The sequence below is a fragment of the Elaeis guineensis genome, chromosome 12 (genome assembly GCF_000442705.2).
Source record: "Elaeis guineensis isolate ETL-2024a chromosome 12, EG11, whole genome shotgun sequence".
Classification (NCBI taxonomy): domain Eukaryota; kingdom Viridiplantae; phylum Streptophyta; class Magnoliopsida; order Arecales; family Arecaceae; genus Elaeis; species Elaeis guineensis.
In genome coordinates this window covers 20,275,803-20,300,768 of record NC_026004.2, presented here as the reverse complement: position 1 = coordinate 20,300,768, position 24,966 = coordinate 20,275,803, and the positions used below count along the sequence as shown (strand labels likewise).

General features: G+C 36.6%; 1 non-coding gene across 1 annotated transcript; it reads left to right on the top strand.

The window, feature by feature from the left end:
• The first annotated feature begins 23,447 nt into the window (after nucleotides 1-23,447).
• On the top strand, nucleotides 23,448-23,553 carry LOC140853055 (small nucleolar RNA R71). The gene has a single exon (XR_012136133.1). It is a non-coding gene; the product is annotated as a small nucleolar RNA R71 (small nucleolar RNA).
• Nucleotides 23,554-24,966: the final 1,413 nt, after the last annotated feature.

The window sequence follows — 24,966 nt, the reverse complement described above, 5'->3', positions numbered from 1 at the left end:
TTATATTTTTCTAGATAAGTATTTTTTGGACAACATTTAGATAGAAAAATAATTTATCCATATTCTTTTGTACATGAAAAAATAGTTCGAAAATCTGTTACCTATGTTCTTTTGTATTACTATTTTCTTAGATAAATTGCTATGATCTATCCATATTTCATACAATATCCTTTATTATATAAATATTATATTATATATTATATAATATTATTACATATAATAATATAGTAAATATATTATATTATATAAATATATACTATTATATATAAAATATGTTATATTATTATTATAGTATTATATAAATATATACAATATAATATATTATTATATTATAATATATCACATTCTTATATTGTTATATGTTATTATATTATTATAATATATTATAGCATATTGTATTATATTAATATATATTATTATATATAATAATATATTTTATTATTATATCATTATAGTATTATATTATTATATTATAATATAAAATATTAATATATTATATTATTTTTTATTATATATTATTATAATATAATATATTATATTAGAAGATTATATTATTATATATAATTATATTGTTATATTGTTATACTATATTATATAAATATTATATTATATTATATTATTGTTAGGTTAAGGGTATAGTAGGAATGAATTAAAAAGGTTACTTTCTTGATTGATGGAAAAATAATTTAGCTACTCTCTAGGTGGGTAAGATTTTTTTTCATTTCGTGGGTAAATACTATCCATACAAAAGTAACTTACCAATCTTGAAAAGCATGAGAATATGGATAAATTAATCAATAAAAAAGTTAATCAATTTTTTTATAATATTTACCTATAAAAGAACAGATCCTATAAGAAAAATCTCCAAGTTACTCACCTCTAGTTTGAATTTGAGAATCCCGATTAGCAAGCCAAATGACAGCAAAATTAACTTTTCAATATGTGTGTGTAGCCTTAAACTACCTAAGCCTATATTTATAGAATGAGTTAATTCAAAAAATAGGTTAATTACTTCTTGTTGGATTTTGGCACCTCGAATTCGACTTACAACAATGAAATCCACAGTAGCGGAGTCCAAACGGAGGAGTCCATGCAGGCCAGGCAAGCATGCAGGCCCAGAGACACGGCCCATAGGCGCGCAAGGCTTGCAGGCATGGCCCATAGGTGCATAGGGCCCCCGCACATGTAGGCCCGCAGCAGCATGCGGCCCAAGCGTGGGTGCACAGCCCAGTATGGGACATGCGGCCCAGACTGCTATTCACCGCACGGTCCACACATGTTATCACATAGATGTGCGCAATCCAACGACGGTTAAGCGTGCGTTAGGGTGATTCGACGGTTCTAGGTGGTGAGTAGGTGTGACCGGGCGATCAGGCATGCAATATGCACAATCGGACAGCTGTGGAGGCTCTATGGACATGATTAGAGGCTTCTGGAGTTTTATTTTGAGTCTGAGTCCTAACAGGAGTCATGTTAGAACTTCTGTATGCAACCTGAATGTGGATTCAACCTTTCAAAAGAGAGAGCACCCGAGAGAATTAGGGAGGTAGTAGGCAGCAGTGGCAAAGAGCGGTTGCGGAGCACAGAGAGCAACCGAGAGTATCTTAAAAACGGCTAAGAGCTCTGAGAGAGTAAGGGAGTGACCATGAGCATAGGGGTAGAGGCTGAGGCATGATGTAGCGACCAAGAGCATCATAAAAAGCATCCAAAAACATCGAGGATCCTGGCATGGCAGGTCTGTGAGAGAGTCTCCTTGGAGGAGTTGTGAGAGCTTTTGTGATAATTGTACTTCTTGTTGAGAGAGAAGTTTGTGTATGAGAGTTGAAAGGGTGTGATCTCTTCTTATACTTATTTCTTTTTTCATAGTGAAGCATGTATGCCCTGTAGAAGTAAGCCTTGGGCTGATCGACATATTTGATTATGTCTTTTATTTTATCTCTTCTTTCTTTCTGTTGTGGGGTTGACACCATCATCGATATTGAGATCCTGAATGGGGGATCCGTATTCCATACTCTTGAGAGGGATCCTTTCCAATAAGTGGTATCAGAGTACCAGATTGTCTAGGTTGCGGCAATGTTGATCGCGATTGAAGAAGATGGAGAAATCAGGCTCAATCAAGGTAGCGATCAATCAGTATGATGGGAAGAGTAATTTCTCTCTATGACAAGTAAGAATGAAGAATGTACTCATCCAATAGAGATTGATCGATGTTCTTTTATGTGAGGAGAAGCTAACTACCATGAAAGATGCTAATGGAAGCCCAGTACGAGGTGGAGCTCTAAATGCAGGTGGATTGGACACGAGACGGAAGACTCAGAAGGAAGACAGGCGATGTCACAGGGTGAAATTTTTATTACCGCAGGAGGCTACCTTAAGCAAATCTCAGATCAGACAGGTTACAGTACATGATGGAGATGGAATTAAGTGGCCTGCCTTGACTCCCATATTTGCGGCCCATCTTTAAGCAGTCAGGCATATGCCCCAGGGCATGGGGACGAGGTCATCAAAAAGATCTCAAAATCAGTAGAGATCAAATATCGAGTCGAGATAGAGATTGTTAGATTTTGATACTTCGAATTCGATTCACAGTAGCAAAATCTATAGCAACAGAGCCCAGATGGAGGAGCCCATGTAGGCCAGGTAGGTGCACAAACCTAGAGATGCGGCTCATAGGCATGCAAGGCCTGCAGGCATGGCCCACAGGTGCGCAAGACCTGCAGCACGTAGGTCCGTAGCAGTGCGTGGCCTAGGCAGGGTGCACGGCCCAGCACGGGATGTGTGGCCCAGACTGTGGTTCACCATGCGGTCCACGCATGCAGTCTACCATGCTGCGCAAGAGGTGGACGTGTGGTCCACGCACGTTATCGCATGGATGTGCATGATCGGACGACCATGGAGGCTCTGCGGATGTGATCAGAGGCTTCTGGAGTTCTGTTTGAAGTCTGAGTCCTAACAGAAGATATGTTAGGACTCTTGTATGTGGCCTGGATGCAGATTTAGGCTTTCAAAAGAGAGAGTACCAGAGAGAATTAGGGAGGAAGCAGGCAGTAGCGGCAGAGAACGACTGTAAAGCATAGAGAGCAGCTGAGAGTGTTCTCAGAATGGATGAGAGCTCTAAGAGAGTGAGAGAGTGGCCGTGAGTATAGGGGCAGAGGCTAAGGTATGATGTAGCAAGCAAAAACATCATAGAAAGCATTCAGGGGCGTCAAAGATCCTGGCACGGCAGATCTATGAGAGAGTCTTCTTGGAGGAGTTATGAGAGCTTTTTGTGAGGATTGTGCTTCTTCTTGAGAGAGAGGTTTGTGTATGAGAGTTGAAAAGATGTGATCTCCTCTTATACTTATTTTCTTCTTTCGTAATGAAGCTTGCATGCTCCATGGAGGTAAGTCTTGGACTGATTCACATATTTGATTATATCTTTTATTTTATCTCTTTTTTTTTCTATTGTGGTGTGTTGACACAATCACCGGCATTGAGACCCTGGGTGGGGGGATCCGTATCCGCACTCTTGAGAGGGATCCTTCCCAACACTTTTAATATATTTTATGTTGGAGTAAACTACTCCTTATATGATGTGTATGTTTGGGAGTACGTTCGTATTCATCAAAAATGATTTTAAATTTAAAAATAAAATTTTAGGTATTTGACTATAACCCAAAACTAATTTTTGATTGCATTGAGAATCTCTTAAAATGTAGTTTACTTAAAATTAACTCCTTCCCGTTCTGATAGATGTGGTCTCGCAAGCAAAATATTATATTTACAGAAAGTTATTTTTTTAAGAAAAATAATACATTATCCCTCGGTACCCCTTATATGATCTACTTTTTCTCGACTTTTAAATGCATCCCTCTCAATCAAGTTCATCCTTCTCTTTATTTGATTTTCAACTCCTTTTTTTTAGTAGTAGAGATCATGTTCACCCCTTTTTCTTATCTGGTTTTTAGTTTTTTTTGATAGCAAAGATCACATTTACCTTTTCCCTGTATGGTTTTTAATTTTTTTGGATAACGGTGATCACATTCACCCTTTTCCTTATCTGATTTTTTTTTCTTTGATAGTAGAGATCACGTTCATCCTTTCTCACTTTCTAGTTTTCAACTTTTTAAAATCATTTTAGGTATTTGTTCTTTTTGGTCATTTTGCCATTCAAAATTAGCTTCTGGGTTTGCCAACCAAACATACAACAAACTACTTTTATAATCTTAGAACAACTTTTGGAATGTGATAGTCATCAAATAGATTTTTAGTAAAAAAATATTTTATCTTGAAATAGTTTTTAATCTCAAAATATAATTTTTACTAAAAATTACTTTTTGACAAAAAACTACAGCATCCCCAATAGTTTGCTCCATGTTAGGTGGAGAAAGAAGCTTCCAACTTTTTAAAGTGGTCTCTCTATCAATGTTGGATGACCTAAATCGAATAAGTGAAAGAGTTTTTTATTCTACATGACCATTATGTAATCCTAGTTACACCACAGCCAAACCAACAATAGCATTCCAAAAGCCAATCACATAGTAAATCTCATAAGGCCCTCCAGAATAGACCAAATAGTAAGTTTTTAAGTGGGTTGTGTGGATCAATGCTATAGGCCGAAACATCATGGATATAGATCAAGTAATTATAGTATAAATCAAAGAAAACAAGAGCTATCAGGATAAGGATTTTAGTAGAGCGAAGTCCAAGAATGATGGTTTCCATATGTATAAATGGGAGCAGTAGTCAAACTATTCAAGAAGTAAGAAGAATGATGGTACTATCCACTATGTATGAAAATAATAGGCTATATGGCATACTAACAAGGATGAGTGGCAAAACTAATTAATGGCATTCATCTTATCACTATCTAGAATATGAGTGTAGTCACTCTTGGCAATAGTGACCTATATGGCATGTAATAGCAAGAACAAATGTTAATAAAGTTAATGAGGGTCACTTATTAATATCATATTTGTAATGTTAAAAGAGAGACCTTTGATGCATCAATCAATCTAATTTTATCTTAGTTATCTTTGCTTTACCTTTATTTTATTATATACTTGTATTACCAGTAGGACTCTATCTAGGAGTAGTTGTCACATAGTTTTCTTCTACCATAGTTCTGGCTACCTCCAGTCTAACTCTATCCATCTTTTGCACAATAGTGTGACCATGACCATAAAAATATCCTTGAAGATCAAGGCATCCGGACCATATTACTCTCATAATTCTTTTTTTGATTAACCTCTTTCCAACTACTCGAACATTGATAGCATGTCTGTGCATCTACCACACCCCTAGTCATTAGACTTATCAAATAAGTTTTTTAGCATGGCCATACCTAGGTGGCACAAAAAGCTATTATGGAAACAAATATAAAATCAAATGTACTAACTATTTTATGACCATGATGTTTTTGAAATTTATATATTTAGGGTCCAGATATTGGAGTACAAAGTGAAGTTAAAATTAGTTTGAAAGGGCACAACTCAAAAGAAAGAAGAAAATATACATGTGGGGGTGATATATGAAAGATTAAGATAGACTATCTAATTAACTTGTCTTGTCTAGTTTTAAATAATGATATTCAAGAATTAGATCTTAAAAAGTTGATACGGGTTCTTATTGTTTAGCTTGCATACATATGATGGTCAAAAAATATTTGTGATGGTTTCAATAATTGAACATAATGAAAGCTTCAAATTGAGTATTAGCCTATGAGGGATAAAGTGGAAGACACTTTGGCCACTTACTAAAATTTAGATGTTATCCAAGAAATATTATGGAGCTTTATAGATTGGTTGTAGAAGAGCTCAGTGAAGGAAAATTATCCGATCTAATCAAATCGTCAGGATATGATTTGAAATTTTTTTTATTCTAGTGAAGATATAACATTTATATTTACTTTGGTTATAGTGGAATAGTGATCAAATCTCCACAGGTTACTTGAATTTGATGCCTCGTGAGGCCTGAAAATACAGGCCCTCTACTTCGCACGTGCATCAAATCTCGCAGGAAAGATGGATGAAGCCTCGCGTCATCGCACCTTCTGAAGGCAGCAAGGGAGAGAGAAATAGAGCCTCTAATGCGATGCCTCACACCAGCAATTAGAATGCCAAAAGCCTTTTCACACCAAGAGGAGATCAGCCTCAATTCAGCACGCCAAGGAGAAGGATAGCACTTCTTCTTTGGGATGCCCACACCTCTCTACTCTCACCTTAGCACTCAATCAGATTGATATGCTTTGATGGTTAGAGGTCCTTCCTATTTATAGATGACTTCCTATGATCTGTTAGACTAGAAATCCTAATTCAAATCAGTTTTAAATTTTTCCACCCCTTATCATATGAGGAGTCCGAATGGAGATAGAATTGGCACCTAACTTGGCACCCCCATGCACCTACATCTACACCCAAGAGGAGGGGTGGCATAACCAGTGCCCCCACCCTCTCTTGGTCGGTCATGAAGAGAGAGACAATTCCAATAATTCTGGACTCTAAGGATCCAATCCAATTTTGGATTAAATCGAATCCAATTCGAACCTTATTCCAACAATTTTGAATAGGCTATCAATCCCAAACTGTTTAGGATTTTAGGACCAAATCTAACTTGAATTTTTAATCCAATTAAGTCTAATTAAATTAAATCTAATCTAAAATTAATTAACACTAAAATCTAATCTCTCATAGACTCCTTAGATCATAGATTAAATTTTGTTCATCTTTGGAGTTTAATCTGAACCTCATATTTAGTGCTAGCTAGACATAGTCAACTATTTAATCCTGTATGACCTTCAATTTAATTTTTAATTAAGCTAATTTATTTATTCAATCAAATCATATACTTTCAATATTGAATATATAGACTTAAGTCAATTCTTTCCTATGTTACTTGACTTTGTGCGTGACTTTATAGATTCGAACACTAAATCGATAACATAGAAATTATTTTCTGTACTAATTGAAATTATCATCTAGTAATAATTTTTGACATCTGGATAGGTTGAATATATGTCAGATAATATTCAAGAATCTACGTATATGATTACCACATAAGTCATCCCTTTGACCACAAATGCTCAAGAAAAATCTAGGATTTAACTGTCAATCTTGGATGAGTCATCCATATTGTATTTCAACCTTTCTCATCCATTACATAGATTATCTGGGCTCAGGATTTACTAAGTTGAAATACAGTGATGCATTAACTCCCGTAATCTGGAGGGATCAATCTCATCTTAATCCACACACAGATTTTACAAGTACTTGACTATATCTAATAGCCTTCCATCACTGCAATAGAAATACAGATAGTCTGACACTAAAGTACAGTGAGTTGCTTACAAGTCACTATGGTGATCTCAAGTCTGAGGGACACTTATATCCATATATTTCGCAAACTGCTTTTGACAGCAGAGCACCTACAATGAGTCACTTATTCAGTAACGATGTACTTCTACATCTCACCTGTATGCCATATCAGTGTCTTCACACTTCTTGGTTAAGAGGACAACCAACCTATATGGCACACAACGACCTACATTCGATGAACGTCATCATCCTTTAATGACATATCATTTGATCGTGAACATGTTTAAGAACTATTTGATAAATCTTCTTTTATCGATCATCATATAGTTCTAAGGATCTCATCACAACATGAGTTCTAATAAGGAAGATGTACATCTTGTGATGAAAAAATATCAAATAAATTTTTATTAATTCATAATTTATATATAAATTATAAAGAATATAATCATCCAAATGATTGACTTTGAGATACATTTTCTAACAACTTTTACTTGGACTAAAGCCAATCGGTATAGTATCTAATATCCATCTTCCATTTAAGTTTGTCGAACTTTTTGATTCTGAAAGCTTTAACAAATGGATCGATCAAGTTCTCTCTTCTGTCAATCTTCTGAAGATCGACGCCATCTCGATTCACGACTTTTCATATAAGGTGATAATGATGCAAAATATTTTTGGTTCTCTGGTGGGGCTACTATTCATTAGGCTGAGCTATGGCTCCAATACTATCACAACACAAGGACTGGACCATCGATGGAGGATGCTACTCCAAGCTTGTTAATAAACTTCTACAACCAGACAACTTCTTTCATAGCATTGGATATCGTGATATATTTCATCTTGCAAGTTGAACAGCTATGGTATGCTGCTTGAAATTTTTTCAGCAAATCGCTCCTCCATTCAGGATAAACACATAACCTGATACACTCTTGCTGTTATCATGATCTGATTGAAAACTGAAATAAGTATATCCCATAAGTTTCAAGTCAGTGTCTCCATAGATAAACCATTGGCCCTTAGTATTTCTCAAATACTTAAAGATTATCTTTACAACCTTTTAATGATTCTCTCTCGGATCAGATTGGTACCTACTTACTATCCCTAGTGAGTGTGCCACATCCAATCTCGTATATGTTATAGCGTACATGATAGATCCCACTATCGAAGCATATGAGATTCTAGTCATACACACTCTCTCTTGTGGAGTTATCGGACAAATCTTCTTAGAGAGAGTAATTTCATGGCCTATCAGAAGATATTCTTTCTTAAAATTTTTCATACTGAACCATTTTAGTGTGATATCTATGTACGTAGATTGGGACAATCCAAGCAGCCTCTAAGATCTATCTCTATAGATCTTTATCTTTAGGATATAGGATGCTTCTCCCAAATCTTTCATAGAGAACTATGATGACAACCAAAGCTTTATACTTTATAAAATAGAAATATCATTCCTCATTAACGGTATGTCATCCACATACAGTACAAAAAAGATGACTATAGAACTATTATCCCATTTATAAATGCATGATTCTTATTCATTTTTAACGAAGCCATATGTTTTGATTATCTTATCAAAATACATGTTCCAACTTCGAGATTCTTGCTTCAATCCATAAATAGATCTCTAAAGCTTGCACACCTTTGATTCATCTGTGGATGTGAATCCTTCAGGTTGTATCATATACACCTCTTCTTCCAACTTTTCATTAAAAAAAATGATTTTGACATCCATTTGCTAAATCTCATAATCAAAGTATGCCGTTATTGTCACAAGAGAAAATATCTTATTATAGTCAATACCATAATGTTGACGATATCCCTTGGCAACTAAATAAGCTTTATAGGTCTCCACCTTTCCGTTTGCATCTCTTTGTCTTTTAAATATCTATTTACACCCTATAGATTTAATCCCTTCAGATGGATCAATAAGTATTCATACACTATTGATCTCAATGGACTCCATCTCAGATTTCATGATCTCAAATCATTTCTCAGAGTCAGACCTTTGCATGACATCTATGTAGATGATCGAAATTTCATCATTCTCATCGAGTTTAACAAAATCACCATCTTGGATCAAAAAATTATAGTATCTATCCAGCTGACATGGTACTCTACTAGATCTTCTTAAAGGTGCCTCAACAATGAGCTCTAGATTTGATCTAATCAAATTCGGTTCTATATTTTTAAAGATCTATATCGATTCTTCTATCGATTGAACTTCATCAAGTTTAACCTTAGAGGCATCAGTTCCTTCACTAAGGAACTCCTTTTCTAAAAAGATTATCTTATTACTAACGAACAACTTTTATTCTTCAGCAAGGTAGAAATAATATCCTTTAGTTTCTTTTGGATATCCCATAAAATAACACTTATCAAATCTTAGTCTGAGCTTGCCAGTCTGTAAATATTTTACATAAGTCAGATAACCCCAAACCCTAAGGTGAGAGAGTATCGACCTATGTTTAGTCCATATCTCATATGAAGTTTTTGTGATTAATTTGCTCGGAATGTTATTCAGAGCATAGCATGCAGTCTCAAGTGCATAACTCCAAAAAGAGATCGACAGATTTGCAAACCCCATCCTAGATCGAATCATATCCAACAAGATTTGATTTCTCCTTTCTGAGATGTCATTATGTTGTGGTGTCCCAGGAGGGGACCACTGTGAGAGAATCCTATTCTCTCTTAGATATGTCAAAAATTTATTAGAAAGATATTCATCTTTTCGGTCTGATCAAAAGTTTTAATACTCTTCTCAGTTTGTATTTCTGTCTCATTATGAAATCGTTTGAATATTTCAAACGATTCGATCTTGTGCTTCATAAGGTAGACGTACCCATACCTCGATAGATCATCAGCGAATATAATAAAGTAGTAATATCCTCCTCTGATGCCTATGTTCATAGGTCTACATACATCACTATGTACTAGATCTAAAACATCACTGGCTTATTCATCCTTTCCAGTAAAGGGTAAATTGATCATCTTTTCAAAAAGACAAGACTCATAGGTCGGCAATGATTCATAATCATTAATATCGAAAATTTTCTCTTTAGATAACCTGTTTATCCTATTCTTATTTATATGATCGAGCCTACAATGCCAAAGGAAGGCATCCATGATATTATCTATTCTAAGATATTTATTCGATATATACATTATACTAACAAATTATGATAAAATGTAAATGCCATGTTTTAATTGTCTACTCATAACTGTGACACCATTCATAATGATATTATACTAACTTTTCTTTATAGAAAAATTATAACCATCCTTGATCCAAAGGCCTATGGAAATAATATTCATAAAGAAAGATGAACAATAATGATACTCATATAAAATAATGGCATTTGAATTGCGAGCAAGTTGAACTTTTTCTATAGCTAAAACTGGAATAACTCTTCTATCTCCAACATTCAAGAATCATTTATTCTCCTCAAATTCTCTACTTACTTGAAGTCTCTGCAATGAACTGCAGATATGAATCAGACTTCTAGTATCCAATACTTAGGTAGTAATATCACAGATAAAAAAATTACAAGATATTATCATATAAGTACCTTGTCCAGCAACCATTTACTGATTTCTCTTTCTAGGCTTGTTCAAATCAAGAAAAGCTAGAAATAAAGGATAATTTCTCTTTCAGTGCCCCAACTTCTTACAAAATAAGTACTCTGCCTGACTTTGATCTGCTTTAGATTAGTTAGTTTGATTGAGCTTAGAAGCCCTAGCACGATCCTTATGCACCATCCTTTTCTTTCCTCTCTCAGAGGATCGATGCCCAGTTGAGGACAAATCCTCAAGTATACCAAAAATCTTATTCAACATTTGAAGTATCTTCTTTGACTAAGTATCTATAAGTTTATAATTAAATTCATTATTTATAGCAGCTCTCGTTATGCAACGTACTATCATACAGTCATTTAGCCACTTTTGATAAGTATCTCCAACCATCGCATATGCATTGAGAGCTGGTACTTCAGGTGCTGGATCTATAATCACATATAGGATCCTCTCATGCTCGAGAGCTATTCTCAACTTTCGATACCAATTATCAAAATTTGATCTCATAAACTTGTCACTGTCCAACAGTAAGTGGAGTGATAAACTACTAGCCATCACTGAAAGAAAAATAAAAGACCTATTAGTATATGAATTATTTAATCCTAAAGATTTGGACTTTAGTCTAAAAGTCTTTTCATTATTTTATACAAATTGGTAGCCTCTACTTTCAATTTGAGAAATTACTTTAATTTCTTAACAGATACTAGAATCTATACAGACTACATACGAACCTGACTATGGCTGGCTAATCCATGTGCATCTATGGATAGGTCTCAACCAATTATTTTTTAAAATAATTTTTAGTAATTAATTTTACTCTAAATTTTTTTTAGTAGGCTAGGGCCTCCACTGAAACTCCTGATTAGATTCAACTATTAACATGACAATACTCAGTCTATCTAGCCAACAAATGATCAGGTCCAACTATGGTCGGTCAACTTGACCATCCATCAAAGAGACATGACTGAGCTATCATATACTGAATGATAATTTCAATATCCAAATAAACACCAAGCCTATGGATCTGCAATGCTTACCTAGACTATTAAACCTATTATCATTTACTTTAATGAGAGATTATGATCTAGTTATCTTCATAATTAGCTCATTTTAAAAATCTAATAATTTAAATGATTTGATTTCAATAATTTGAGAAGTAATTGATCGATGAGTCTTAAATCCTTCCACTGACTTCACCAAGTCATAGAATTAGATTAGAGACAAGTTGATCGAAAGGGCATCTAATTCAGTTGAACTGATTTAATAATTTGAGAATAAGAAAAGAGATTAATCAATAAGTCATAAATTCTCTCATTGACTTCACCAAGTCATAAGGAGGATTATAGATAAGTTAGTCTAGAGACACCTAAATCAGTCACATTGATTTTTCTTAATAGCAAGGATCAGCTCGAATCAATTAATGACCTAATCAAAACATAATCTATCGAATTAGCTAGATAAGGAAGATCGATGGGAGGATCTGTCTCGACTTGCCTTAGACACCATCGAAATGATCAAGTAAGCAGATTGTCAATTAAAAACCATCAGTTATATTGACAAGCAATATTACTGAACTTGTCTTAGACACTAATTGGTCAATTAGTTTTGATTCAATCAATTAAAGGACTGGGGCTAAATCATTGAGCCACAATCAGATCCATTTGGTATGGTCAAAAAATATAGACTTGATCAAGCTATAACTATTGAGGTTGATCTTAAAAAAATTTTAAATTAATCTAACTCAACTCTTGATTAGATTTAATCAATTTCTATAATTGATCGATATTTATTTCTAACCCTAGATCTAACACAGTTAGAAGATCTGATTCATACTAACCTATAGCCCATCGATTTATGAGGTATCTTAACATCTTTCAGTTCTCAAATCAAGAGTACTTAATTTTAAATTAAGTATGTAAAATATGTGTTTCAGTTTGTAAAACTATTTTACCAGAATTTTAAGTGTGGTATGCATCATATGTCATGCAATTTTTAGATCCTAAAATCTAATTTTGGGATCTCTGTTTAACAATTAAACATGCATAAATCTGATCTAAATATCATACATACATCAAATGTATCGTGATCACTTTTAGATCAATACTGATTACATCATATGCAATCTATAATTTAGATCTTAAAATAATTTTTATTTTTAAATTTATTTTATTAAAATTATAATTAATCATAAGTCACTTTAGATCTAATCTAAATATATTCATAATTAAAATAATTTTAAAATTTTTTCATTATTTTTCTTCATGAGATTTAATCATATAACACCTCTAAATATTATAAGAGCATCCTATGGAATAGGAAGAGAAGATCTTTAAACCCTACTTGCTCTGATGATCGGACAGTCTGATGATCAACCCAATCCGAGTACTGAACTATTAAGATTAGAAATCTAATTTCTAATACTAATTACATCAACATATATATTATCAAACAATCTAAGTGTGCATATAGGAATATGATCATATCAAATATGACATGTATCTAATCCAGTTAGATCATGGCATCAGACATATATTTTATATCAGATCTAAAACTAAATTTATACAGTATATAAATCAAATAATTCAATTCTAAAATCATATAGAAATCTGTTAAAAATATATGTATGATTGTATAGAAAAATTTTAATTTGAGATATGATCAAACATACGCAGATGTATCACTGAAATCAGATCTGAAACTCTGTCAAACAGATTCAGATCCGTGCCTGATTCAAACATCAATTCTCTAATTGAATTATATTACAAAAAATCTATCAAAAATAGATTTAAATCCATATATAATTAAGTTTTTATTCAGTATAAAAATCTGCACATAAAATTTCTATTAAAATAGATTTTCAGTAGATTGGATTCAGGGACTGATTTCGATCTGATACTCTGATCAAAACCAGATAAAAAATATACTAAAGATATCAAAAAAAATTAAAATTTAATCATACTAAAAAATCTAATTCATAATCAGACCAAAAAAATTAAAAAAATCTCGAAATTAGTCTATGCGATCATGACATACAAATCTGACTCTGATACAAGTTGAAGAAAAATTATCTGATTTGATCGGATCGTCAGGGTGTGATTTGAAATTTTTTTTATTCTAATGAAGATATAATATTTATATTTATCTTGATTGCAATAGAATAGGGATCAAATCTTAAGAGATTACTTGAATCCGATACCTCGTGAGGCTTGAAAGTATAGGCCTTCACTTCGTGCGCATGCCAAACCTCATAGGAAAGATGGATGAAGCCTCGGACCATCGCACCTTCTGAAGATAGTAAGAAAAAGAGAAATAGAGCCTCTGATGTGATGCCTCACATCGGTAATTGAAACACCAAAAGCCTTTTCACGCCAAGAGGAGATCAGCCCCAATTCAGCATGCCAAGGAGAAGGACAACACTCTTTCTTTAGGATGCCCACACCTTTCTACTCTCACCTTAGCACTCAATCAGATTGATATACTTTGATGGTTAGAGGTCCTTCTTATTTATAGATGACTCTCTATGACCCATTAGACTAGGAGTCTTAATTCAAATCAGCTTTGAATTTTCCACCCCTTATCATATGAGGAGTCCTAATGGAGATAGGATTGGTGCCTAACTTGGCGCCCCTATACACCCATGCCTACATCCAAGAGGAGGGGTGGTATAACCAACACCCCAACCCTCTCTTGGTCGGTCTTGAAGAGAAAGAGTTTTAATAATTCTGGACTATAAGGATCTAATCCAATTTTGGATCAAATCGAATCCAATTTGAACTTGATTCGAATCAATTTCGAATAGGTTGTCAATTCCAAACTAGTTAAGATTTTAGTGTTAGAATTTGATATCTCAAGACTTGATCTATATTGAGTCCACAATGAGGTCCGTGACGATGAACGGAGCCCAACGAGCTCAAGATCAGTCCAAATGGAGTCTAGATGGAGAAGTTACGCACAGAAGAAGTCTAGAGAAGGTGGCACAGCCCACGAGGCAGTAGAGCATGTGGACGCACGGGCGGCCCAGCATGCGAACGTGCAGGCACGCACGGGGCATGGCCCAGGTCCAGATGGGTGCATGCAGGGCACATCCTGTGTGATCTCACGCGGTCCATCATGGATCGTCGATCCACAGAAGGAGGCGTGGACCGCGAGAACATTTCCCTCATGTTCCTCACAGTCCACTGTGGACCGAAGGTGGGTTCCCAGCATTTTCTATTATTTTTATGCGATTTGACAGTGGTTGGGGGCTTGCAGGCTCGATCTGACGCTTAAGAGGCATATTTGGACGATCTGAGGAGTCCAAATTTGCATTGGAGTTGGGATTGGATCGATCTGAGATTTTTAAAGAGACCCTGTGGCAACAGAGAGCGGTATGGTAGCAGTGGGCGATCGACAGGATCTTGTGCACAGAACAGAGGGTGGTTCAGCAGCAGTAGATACTGAAGAGAGGCACCGACAGAGAAAAGAAGCAAGGAAGCTTCGAGCAGACTATCAGGTAGCAGATAGCGATCGTTCAGGGGGTTCTTGTCAAAGCTTTGTGAGGAAGAACTTCTTATGAGGGAGAGATTGGGTGTACGAGGGTTAAGAGTATGATCTCCTTTTATAATTTTTTTTTTTTTATAGTGAAGCTTGCATGTCCTATGGAGATGAGCCTTTTGACTGATCTACATATTCGATTATTTTTATTTTATTTTTTCTTTCTTCCTACTGCGATGCATGGTATCAAAAAGATTCTGTGAAGGTGGTGTCCTGATCAAACATCTCCAAAAAGTAGTATCAGAGTGAGATAGTACTAGGACATAGATTGACAGTGATAGTGAGCAAGATTAAAGATGGAGAAGACATGCTTAATCAAGATGGAGATCAATAGGTTTGATAGAAAAAGTAATTTCTCCTTGTGGTTGGTAAAGGTGAAGGACGTGCTCATCCAGTAAGAATTGATCGATGCTCTCTTATGTGAGAAGAAGCCAACTACCATGGGGTGCAAGGTTGGAGATGGCTCCAGATGCAGACGGTGAGTACGATCTACTTGTATCTAATGGATGAGATGGTGATCCACATACTTGACGAGACTTCTCCGACAGTGCTATAGTCGAAGCTTGAGGAGTTGTACATGGCGAAGTCTCTCACTAACACCTTTTTTTTCTGGAGGTAGTTCTACCAACTACAGATGACTAAAGGATAGAGCATGCAGAAGCATCTTAGCCACTTCCAAAAGATCCTCACCGACCTCCTTAGCATTGACGAGAAAGTTGAGGAGAAAATCAGGGTATTGGTCTTGCTTGCATCACTTCCTCCTTCATATAAGTCCTTGATGACTGCTCTTCTAGTAGGGAGGAGCACCATCAAGATGAATGAGGCCACTATGGTGATTCTTCAAAGTGAGATTCTTAGGAGGAAGAATCCAGCTTCGAGCTCAGGTGGCGGCAGCTTGATTTTGGTGGTTTCTGGAGGAGTAGGAGGCAGTAGACGAAGTGATAGAAGATTGCAACGAGAGTGGTTCAAGTTCAGAATGAGATATTTGAGTAAGACCAGATGTTATTGATGTGATGAATTGGAATATTTAGTCAGAGATTATCCTCAACTCAGAGATCGAATGAGGGCTACTATAGTGACAGTCAGTAGCGAGTTAGAGGATGATGTCTTAGAGATATCTGATGAGGTATCTACTTCTTTCTAATAGTGAATTTTAGATTCTGCATGCACCTATCATGTATGTTGTAAAGAGAGACAGTTGGACTCTCTGAAAACTAGTGAGGACACTGTTTATCTGTCGGATGGATCGAGCTATGCGATCAAAGACATCAGGACGATCAGCTGGAGGATACATGATGGTGTAGTGAGAAGATTAAGAGAGATCCAATATATATTCGATTTCAGATGAAATCTTATCTTACTAAGCATACTGGATTTGAGAGGCTACAGGATGGTAGCTAACAGAGGAATCCTGAAGGTGTTGCACAGTGATAGGGCTATTTTGGAGGAAAAGAAGAGGATGAAAGGACACTACTACCTAGCAAGGAGCCCAGTGCGAAGTGAAGCTTCAGAAGCCAGGAGGAGCCTAGAGCAAGGTTGCTCTGGGCTCCAAGTGAAGGTAGATTGAGCATGAGATATGAGACTTAAGAGAATGAGAGGTGATATCGCAGGGTAAAATTTTTATTATCGCAAGATGATATCCCGAGCAGGTCTCAGGTTAGGAGGAGCACAGCATATGATGGAGATGGGATCAAGCAGTCTGACTCGATTCTCATGTCTATCCATCTATGATCAGTAGATGATTACACTAGGGTATGGGGGCGAGGAGATCCAGAAGCTCTCAGAGTTAGAAAGAGATCGAATGTCGAGTCGAGATAGAAATTGTCAGAATCTGATACCTCAATATTTGGTCCATACTGATCTCATAGTGAGGTATGCGATGATGAACAGAGTCCAATGAGCCTAAGATCAGTCCAAACAGAGTCTAGATGGAGAAGTTATGCATGGAAGAAGTTCGAAGGAGGTGGCATGATCCATGAGGCGGTGGAGGCTGGCAGTGGGCCGACGGAGGCCACGACGGTGTGAGCGCACGACCCAGCTTGCGGATGCATGGGGGCACGTGGGGTGCGATCTAGGCCCAGGCCCAGGCGGGCGCATGCAGGGTGCATCCCGCACTATCTCACGTGGTCCATCATGTACCGTCAATCCACTGAAGCAGGCATGGACCATGAGAATGTTTTCCTCACGTTCCTCGCGGTCCACTATGAACCAAAGGTGGGTTTCCCATGTTTCCTATTGTTTTTGCATGATCTGACGGTGGCTGGGGGCTTGCAGGCTCGATCCGACACTTCAGAGGCTTGTTTGGGTGATCCGAAGAGTCCTAATTTACATTGGAGTCAGGATTAGATCGATTTGAGGTCTTTAAAGAGATCCTGTGATAACAAAGAGTGGTATGGTAGCAGTGGGCGATCGGCAAAATCCTGTGCACAGAACAGAGGGTGCTTCAATAGCAGTAGATCCTGAAGAGAGGCCTCGACAGAGAGAAGAAGCAAGAAAGCTTCGAGTAGATCGTCAGACAGTAGATAGCGATTGTTCAGGAGGTTCTTGTGAGAGCTTTGTGAGGGAGAGCTTCTTGTGAGGGAGAGATTGGGTGTACGAAGATTAAGGGTGTGATCTCCTCTTATAATTTTTTTTTTTTTCATAGTGAAGCTTGCATGCTCCGTAGAGATGAATTTTTTGACTGATCCATGTATTTGATTGTTTCTATTTTATTTTTTTTCTTCTTGCTACAACGTATGGTATCGAAAATGTTCTATGAAGGTGATGTCCTGATCAAACATCTCCAACAAGTGGTATCAAAGAGAGATGGTACCAGGATGCAGATTGCGGCGATGGTGAGCAAGATTGAAGATGGAGAAGACAGGCTCAATCAAGATGGAGATCAACAGATTTGATGAAAAAAGTAATTTCTCCTTGTAGCAAGTAAGGGTGAAGTACGTGCTCATCCAGTAAGGATTGATCGACGCTCTCTTGTACGAGGAGAAGTCGACAACTATGGAGATACAGGATTGAAGATGGCTCTAGATATAGATGGTGAATACGATCTGCTTGTACCTAATGGATGAGATGGTGATCCATGTGCTTGACGAGACTTCTCCGATGATGCTGTGGTCGAACCTCGAGGAGTTATACATAGTGAAGTCTTTCACCAACACCCTCTTCTTCTAGAGGCAGTTCTGCCAGCTGTGGATGACTGAGGGACGAAGTGTGCAGGAGTATCTTAGCTATTTATAGAAGATCTTCATCGACCTCCTTAACATTGATGAGAAACTTGAAGAGAAGACCAGAGCGCTGGTCTTGCTAGTATCGCTTCTTCCTTCATATGAGTCTTTAGTGACTGCTCTTCTAGTAAAAAAGAGTACTATCAAGATGGATGAAGTCACCGTGGTGATTCTCCAAAATGAGGTTCTCAGAAGGAAGAACCCAGCTTCGAGCTCAAGTGGCGGTAGCTCAGCTTTGGTAGTTTTTGGAGGAGTAGGAGGCGGAAGACGAAATGATAGGAGATCGCGATAAGGGCAGTCCAAGTCCAGGATAAGGGATTTGAGCAAGATCAGATATTATTGATATGATGAGTTAGGACATCTAGCCAGAGATTATCCTCAATTCAGAGATCGAATGAGGGCTACCACAGCGACGGTCAGTAGTGAGTCAGAGGATAATGTCCTAAAGATATCTGATGAAGTATCTACTTCTTTTCAATAGTAAATTTTAGATTCTACATGTATGATGCGTAGTCGTTGATAGCACCAAAAATAACTCTACTCACTATGTAGGTAGGATGAGTCGAGACGTATCCTCAGGGACCTTGGGCTAAGTTGAGATTGCAAGATAAAAGAAAGAAGCGTTGTTTTTGATTTAGAAAATAAATTATCGTAAAATTGAGATAATTAAAAAATAAAGAGCTCGGGAGTTTTGAATTAATTTGCACTAGCAGAGTTGTATCTCTTTTTTAACTAAATAGATGTGATTAATCTTAGGAAAAATATCTGTCTTTCCTCGGCACGCTCCGTACCCGTAGATCACGGTGCATCTCCGGAAAGACTAGGTACACAACTCTTCTTTCCTCGGCACGCTCCATATCCGTAGATCACGACGCGTCTCCGGAAAGTAAAAGTTGTTCCTAATATTAATCTAACAAGAAAGCATAAATAAAAGCATATGATAGGGAGCAAATAAAGAACTCATGACAATTTAAATAAAAAGCATAATCTTTATTGCATATAAAGAAATACAGAAAAGTTTAGAACAATAAACCATCTCTGTGTCATTACAAAATTTCTTCTTCACTCCCGAGACTGCTAGCCTAGCTGCACATGAAGTAGTCCCTTTCTATTCCTCTATGCAAGGCTCTAGAAGAATTTCTGGGCTCCCCCTCTAATGGGAGTACAAAAGTATTTTTATAGGTGTTAGGAGGGAGGAGTTTTATATGATTTTTCGATGTGGGACTAAAAAAATACAAATCTTTCAAAATATTTCTAAATATTATTTTTTTTCCTTATTTTGAACTTGTCTGCAGTGCGCCCACACCCACGAGATGTGCACCCGTGCCCGCGTCAGCGCCGCGTCCTGCGTCCGCGCCCCGCGTCCAAACCGCGTTCACGCGCCAGCTTCCCGCGTGTTCACGCGCATTCACGCGCCAAAGGAGTCACGCGTGCCCAGGAGCCAAAAAAATTCACGCGCGCCCAGGAGCCAAAGAATTCACGTGAAACCCTTTTCTTTTTTTTTTTATATTCCAAAAAGAAACAAAAGTTCCTTCATAATGACATCTATATCCTTTTTGGATTCCTTGCATAGTATCTTCATTTTCTATAATATCGGATGCATCTTTCTTTTATTTTAATTTTATTTTAAGTCCAATTTTCTTCAATCTTGAGTCTTTTTGATCTATGAATCGGACTCTTTGTATCGACGATCACCTTTCCTGTAAAACATAGAAAGAAACATCAAATTCTTAATAAATAAGATAAATTAAATATAATTTTTTAATTTAAAATACTTAAATTAAGTGTTTATCACACCTTCCAACTTGAATTTTGCTCGTCCTCGAGTAAAATAGATATATCAGCATTGTGTACTGACTCAGTTTTGAATCAATAATTAGGTTAGGCATCCCAAAAGGTAGATGATACTTGGTCAGACCATTAAAGAGATATTTCATTGGATTATCAATTTGACCCAATTAGTGGTTGAGTATTAACTAAAGAAATTTCAGAGCTTTTCTTTCACCAACTCCCCACTTTACTCTTTAAATCCTCTAACTTAATGGGAAAGAGGTTTATCATCTTCTTGCAATTTAGTCTCCTTTTTTTTTATATATATATATATATACATATAACATTGCCTACCTTTTTACGCTAACCACAACGCTTACTTAGGCGAAAGGGTCCGGTTACTCTGTAGGAGACCAATGTTGTTTTTCTCTCTTTTCTTCTTTTTTTTTTTCTAATTTTTTAATTAATAATTTTTTTTTAAGGAGACTTTTTTTTTTTTTTTACATACCTCGATCTTTCCACCTAATTTTTCATGAAGCAGATTCTTTATTGAGATCAGTAAGAAGAGGGTTGTAGAATCACTCCTAAAATTTGGTCTAGTTCAAACCCTACCATTCATTGGGTTTTCTTAATAATTTATTCCTCAGTATCTCTAAAATTATCTTGACCGTTAATCATTCATTTATTAGGATGCCTAATTGACTCTTGATCAAAATAAAATTTGAATACACAAAACTAATTATTTCTGACCATACTCGAGGATTTGATTAATTCCCCCCCCAACTTAATCTACATTATCCTCAATGGAGTAGAAAAGCAAAGAAAATAAAAGGAGAGAGTGCACCTGAGATAATTTTGCTTCGAAAGTTGAAGATAGCTTTATTGATTAATAGGCTCTTGTTCTAAATTTCTGCAGCTGCGATAAAGTAAAAAAAAATATGAAATCATTGGGTTGCCTCCCAACAAGCGCTAAATTTTATGTCTTCAGCCAGACGTCAAGTTTATTAACAGACTCTTCCATACAGAGTGGTCCTTTATTCTTTAAAAAAAATGATGATCAGTTAAAACAAGATAGAAAAAATTTGGGTTGCCTCCCAAAAAGCGCTAAGTTTTACGTCTTCAGCCAGACGTCATATGCAATAAAACCAAAAAAAGATGGGCAATGGCTCATACTTGATTGTCCATGGAGGAGTGATTTTATCATGTGGTGTATCCAACAATATGTTAACTTCTTTCATATATCCCTTAAAGTCATACATTCCAAAGTGAGCCAAGCAAGTATCTAAGGGGTCAGGTGCTAGAATTGTGGGTGTTGCATCTTCTATAATGTCTTCTAGTGTATCTATTTTGAAGCAACTATCCATTGATGGTCCTTGGGAAGCACCAAACACATTCAGTCTCAGTTTCTTATTCCCAAACGATACGTCCATGACTCCTGTCCTACAATTGATGCATGCATTCGCCGTAGCTAGGAAAGGTCGTCCTAAGATAATGGGAATTTGTCTGGGGTTGCCACTTAATTCCATATCGAGAACCAGAAAATCAACTGGAAAGTAAAACTCATCTACCTTGACCAAGACATCCTCAAGCATTCCACGTGGTTCCTTAATTGATCTGTCGGCTAACTGTAATGTGACTGATGTGGGTTTCAGTTCTCCAAATCCAAAAAGTTCATACACCGAACTAGGTAAAAGATTCACACTTGCCCCTAAATCTAGAAGAGCTTTTTCAATGTGATAATCTCCTATAACACAGGAAATGATGGGGGCTCCTGGGTCTTTAAGCTTTGGAGGAGTGGCATGCTGGACGACAGAACTAGCCTGTTCAGTGAGACGTACTTTCTTTGGGATTTGTGATCTAGATTTACGTTTTTGGGTGCACAAATCCTTCAAAAATTTGGCATAAGCAGGGACCTGTTTGATTGCGTCTAGAAGGGGAAGATTAATTTGGACTTGCTTAAACAATTCCAACATCTCATCGAGTTTTCCTCTCTTCTTATCTGCAGGAATAGGGGCTTTCAGGGCATCCGAAAATGGGGCTTTAGGCAAGTAAGATGATTCCGGTGCAGTTGGTTCCTTATCTATTTTCAGGTCCTCCTTATTCTTGGGTGATTTGGATTCGGTTAGAGGTTTAGGGTCAGTCTCATTGGTTTTACTAGTGTGTTCAATGACCTTCCCACTTCTCAGAGTCATGATTGATTTGGCATGTTCAGAAAAAGCTTCTGGGGTATTATAACTCTCAATCACAAATTGCCCTCTTGGGTTGCTCTCGGGTTGGCTAGGTAATTTTCTTTCTTCCCTCCTACTGAATGCAGTCGCTAGTTGACCTATTTGGGTCTCTAGCTTAGCAATGGATTGTGTGTGGGAGTTAAGGATCTGAGTGTTGACTTCTAATCTTTCTAGTGCTTTCAGGACTTTTTCCTCAAAAGCTGAGCTGTGACCAGTAGTAGACGGTTGAGGAACATTTTGAAATTGATGGTATGGTCCATGCCTATATGTTGGGTCTTGATATTGAGGTCGAGGTGTGGCAGGACCAACCACTGGTTGTGGTCTCCAGAAAAAATTTGGATGGTTTCTCCAGCCAGGGTTATAAGTGTTCGAATATGGATCGTTTCCTGGTCTGCGAGCTTGTTGGACTTGAGCTTGCTGAACCTGCTCGTGCACAAACTTAGGAAATTGAGGTGCGGCTGGGCATTCATTAACAAAATGGTTCGGACTTGCACACAATGCACAAATTTCTTGGATTGGATTAGGTGGAATCGGGGATTGTCCAGTATTTAAAAGACGATCTAATTTTTGGGACAGTTCATCTACCTTTTGATGGATATCTATTGCATTTTCTACTTCATATATTCCACCTCTTTTTGGGTTTAACATGGGTTTATCTCTAATAGAGGCAGACATATGATGTAATGAATTTTCACTTAAAATTTCAAATAGTTGCCATGCCTCATCCTCACTTTTCAGCATAAATATCCCACCGCATGATGCATCGACCATTTGTCGATGTCTTTCAGAGAGCCCATCATAAAAACATTGGATTAACTGCCACTTGGGTACAGCATGGTGGGGATATTTTCTAATAAGGTCTTTTAATCTCTCCCATGTTTCATGAAACATTTCTCCATCTAATTGGGAAAAACTAGTTATGGCTTTCCTTATTTGATTAGTTTTTCCTATGGGAAAATATTTCTTGAGAAACTCTCCTTGCAGCTGGTCCCAGGTTGATATAGTCATGGAATCCAAAGTATGTAGCCAGTATTTGGCTTTGTCCTTAAGTGAGAAAGGAAATAATTTCAACCTAAGAGCATCATCGGAGAAGTTGTGAATTTTGACAGTTGAGCATATCTCAAGAAATTCTTCAAGATGTTTATAAGGGTCTTCATTACTAAGTCCATAAAATGAAGGTAACATTTGGATTATACTGGACTTAATTTCATATTGAGTGGCCTCCACAGGGGGTACTTGAATACAAGGAGAGTAGGTATATGTGGAAGGAGTAAAGTACTCCTTCAATTGCTTGGGTGGATCATTCTCCTGATTTCGGTCCATCTTTTTATGTCTGTTGGCTCTAAAGGTTCTTTCTATTTCTGGATCAAAAGGTTGGATTTCTGGTCGTAACGATCTACGGCCAAGCATACACCTTACAATTATACTGTAGAGCACACACAGAAAATTTTTTATTTTTTATTTTTTTATAATATATATTTTTATAATAAAGTGAGAAAAGAATGAAGAAAATCTAAAGAGAAGAACCTAAGAATCTTAAATCTATGAAAAGGGAGAAATTAATTAATGTTTAGATGTTAATTGCAATCAACTTAAACAATCATAGACTCTCTATCCTAAGGTTAACTTAGATCTAGACAGCTCCTAACTTTCAAGATTGCTTTTGAGCACTCCAAGCTCAAGACTGACTAACTGACTCGGCCAGGTAAGCGTAAGATGTGGGAGGTTCCCTGCTCGTTGCTTTCCTTAGACACCAACTAAGTTGGCCAGGTCAGTCAACGGAACCAATTGAAAACCACTTTCTTTAACCACTTGCCTTAGACACCGAGCAATTAACCAATCCGCACTCGGTTCAACTCTAGAGCTTTCTTATCCTATTGAGCTCAAAATTCCTAGGGCTGACGTCTAGTTGATTTTAAATTAAGGTCTAGGTTATGCAAATGCACGGGAGTGATTTGTGGGCCAAGGAAGGGTGATCAAATCCCCACCTTATCTGGTTAATGGGTTATTGCCCTTAAGATTAATTATGGAGATGCAATGCAAAGAAACAAGGTGTCCAATCAAGTTAGAAATTTTTATATTTGAGGTTACGCTATTTTAGTTAAGTGTTATGAAATGTCAGTGGGTTTTTTTTTTATATAATTTTATCTTTTTATATATTTTTTTTAATTTTTTTTTTAATTTTGCAAAAAAATAAATTTAAGTGATTAAGTCTAAAAAGCAATAAATCACTGGGTTATGAAAAGTAGCAAATTATTCTAAGTAGCAAAATTCCTAAGTAGTAAATTAGTTATGCAAGGTAATTCTGTAATTATGCAAACAAAATTATCTAGCTAGAAAGCACTGAAA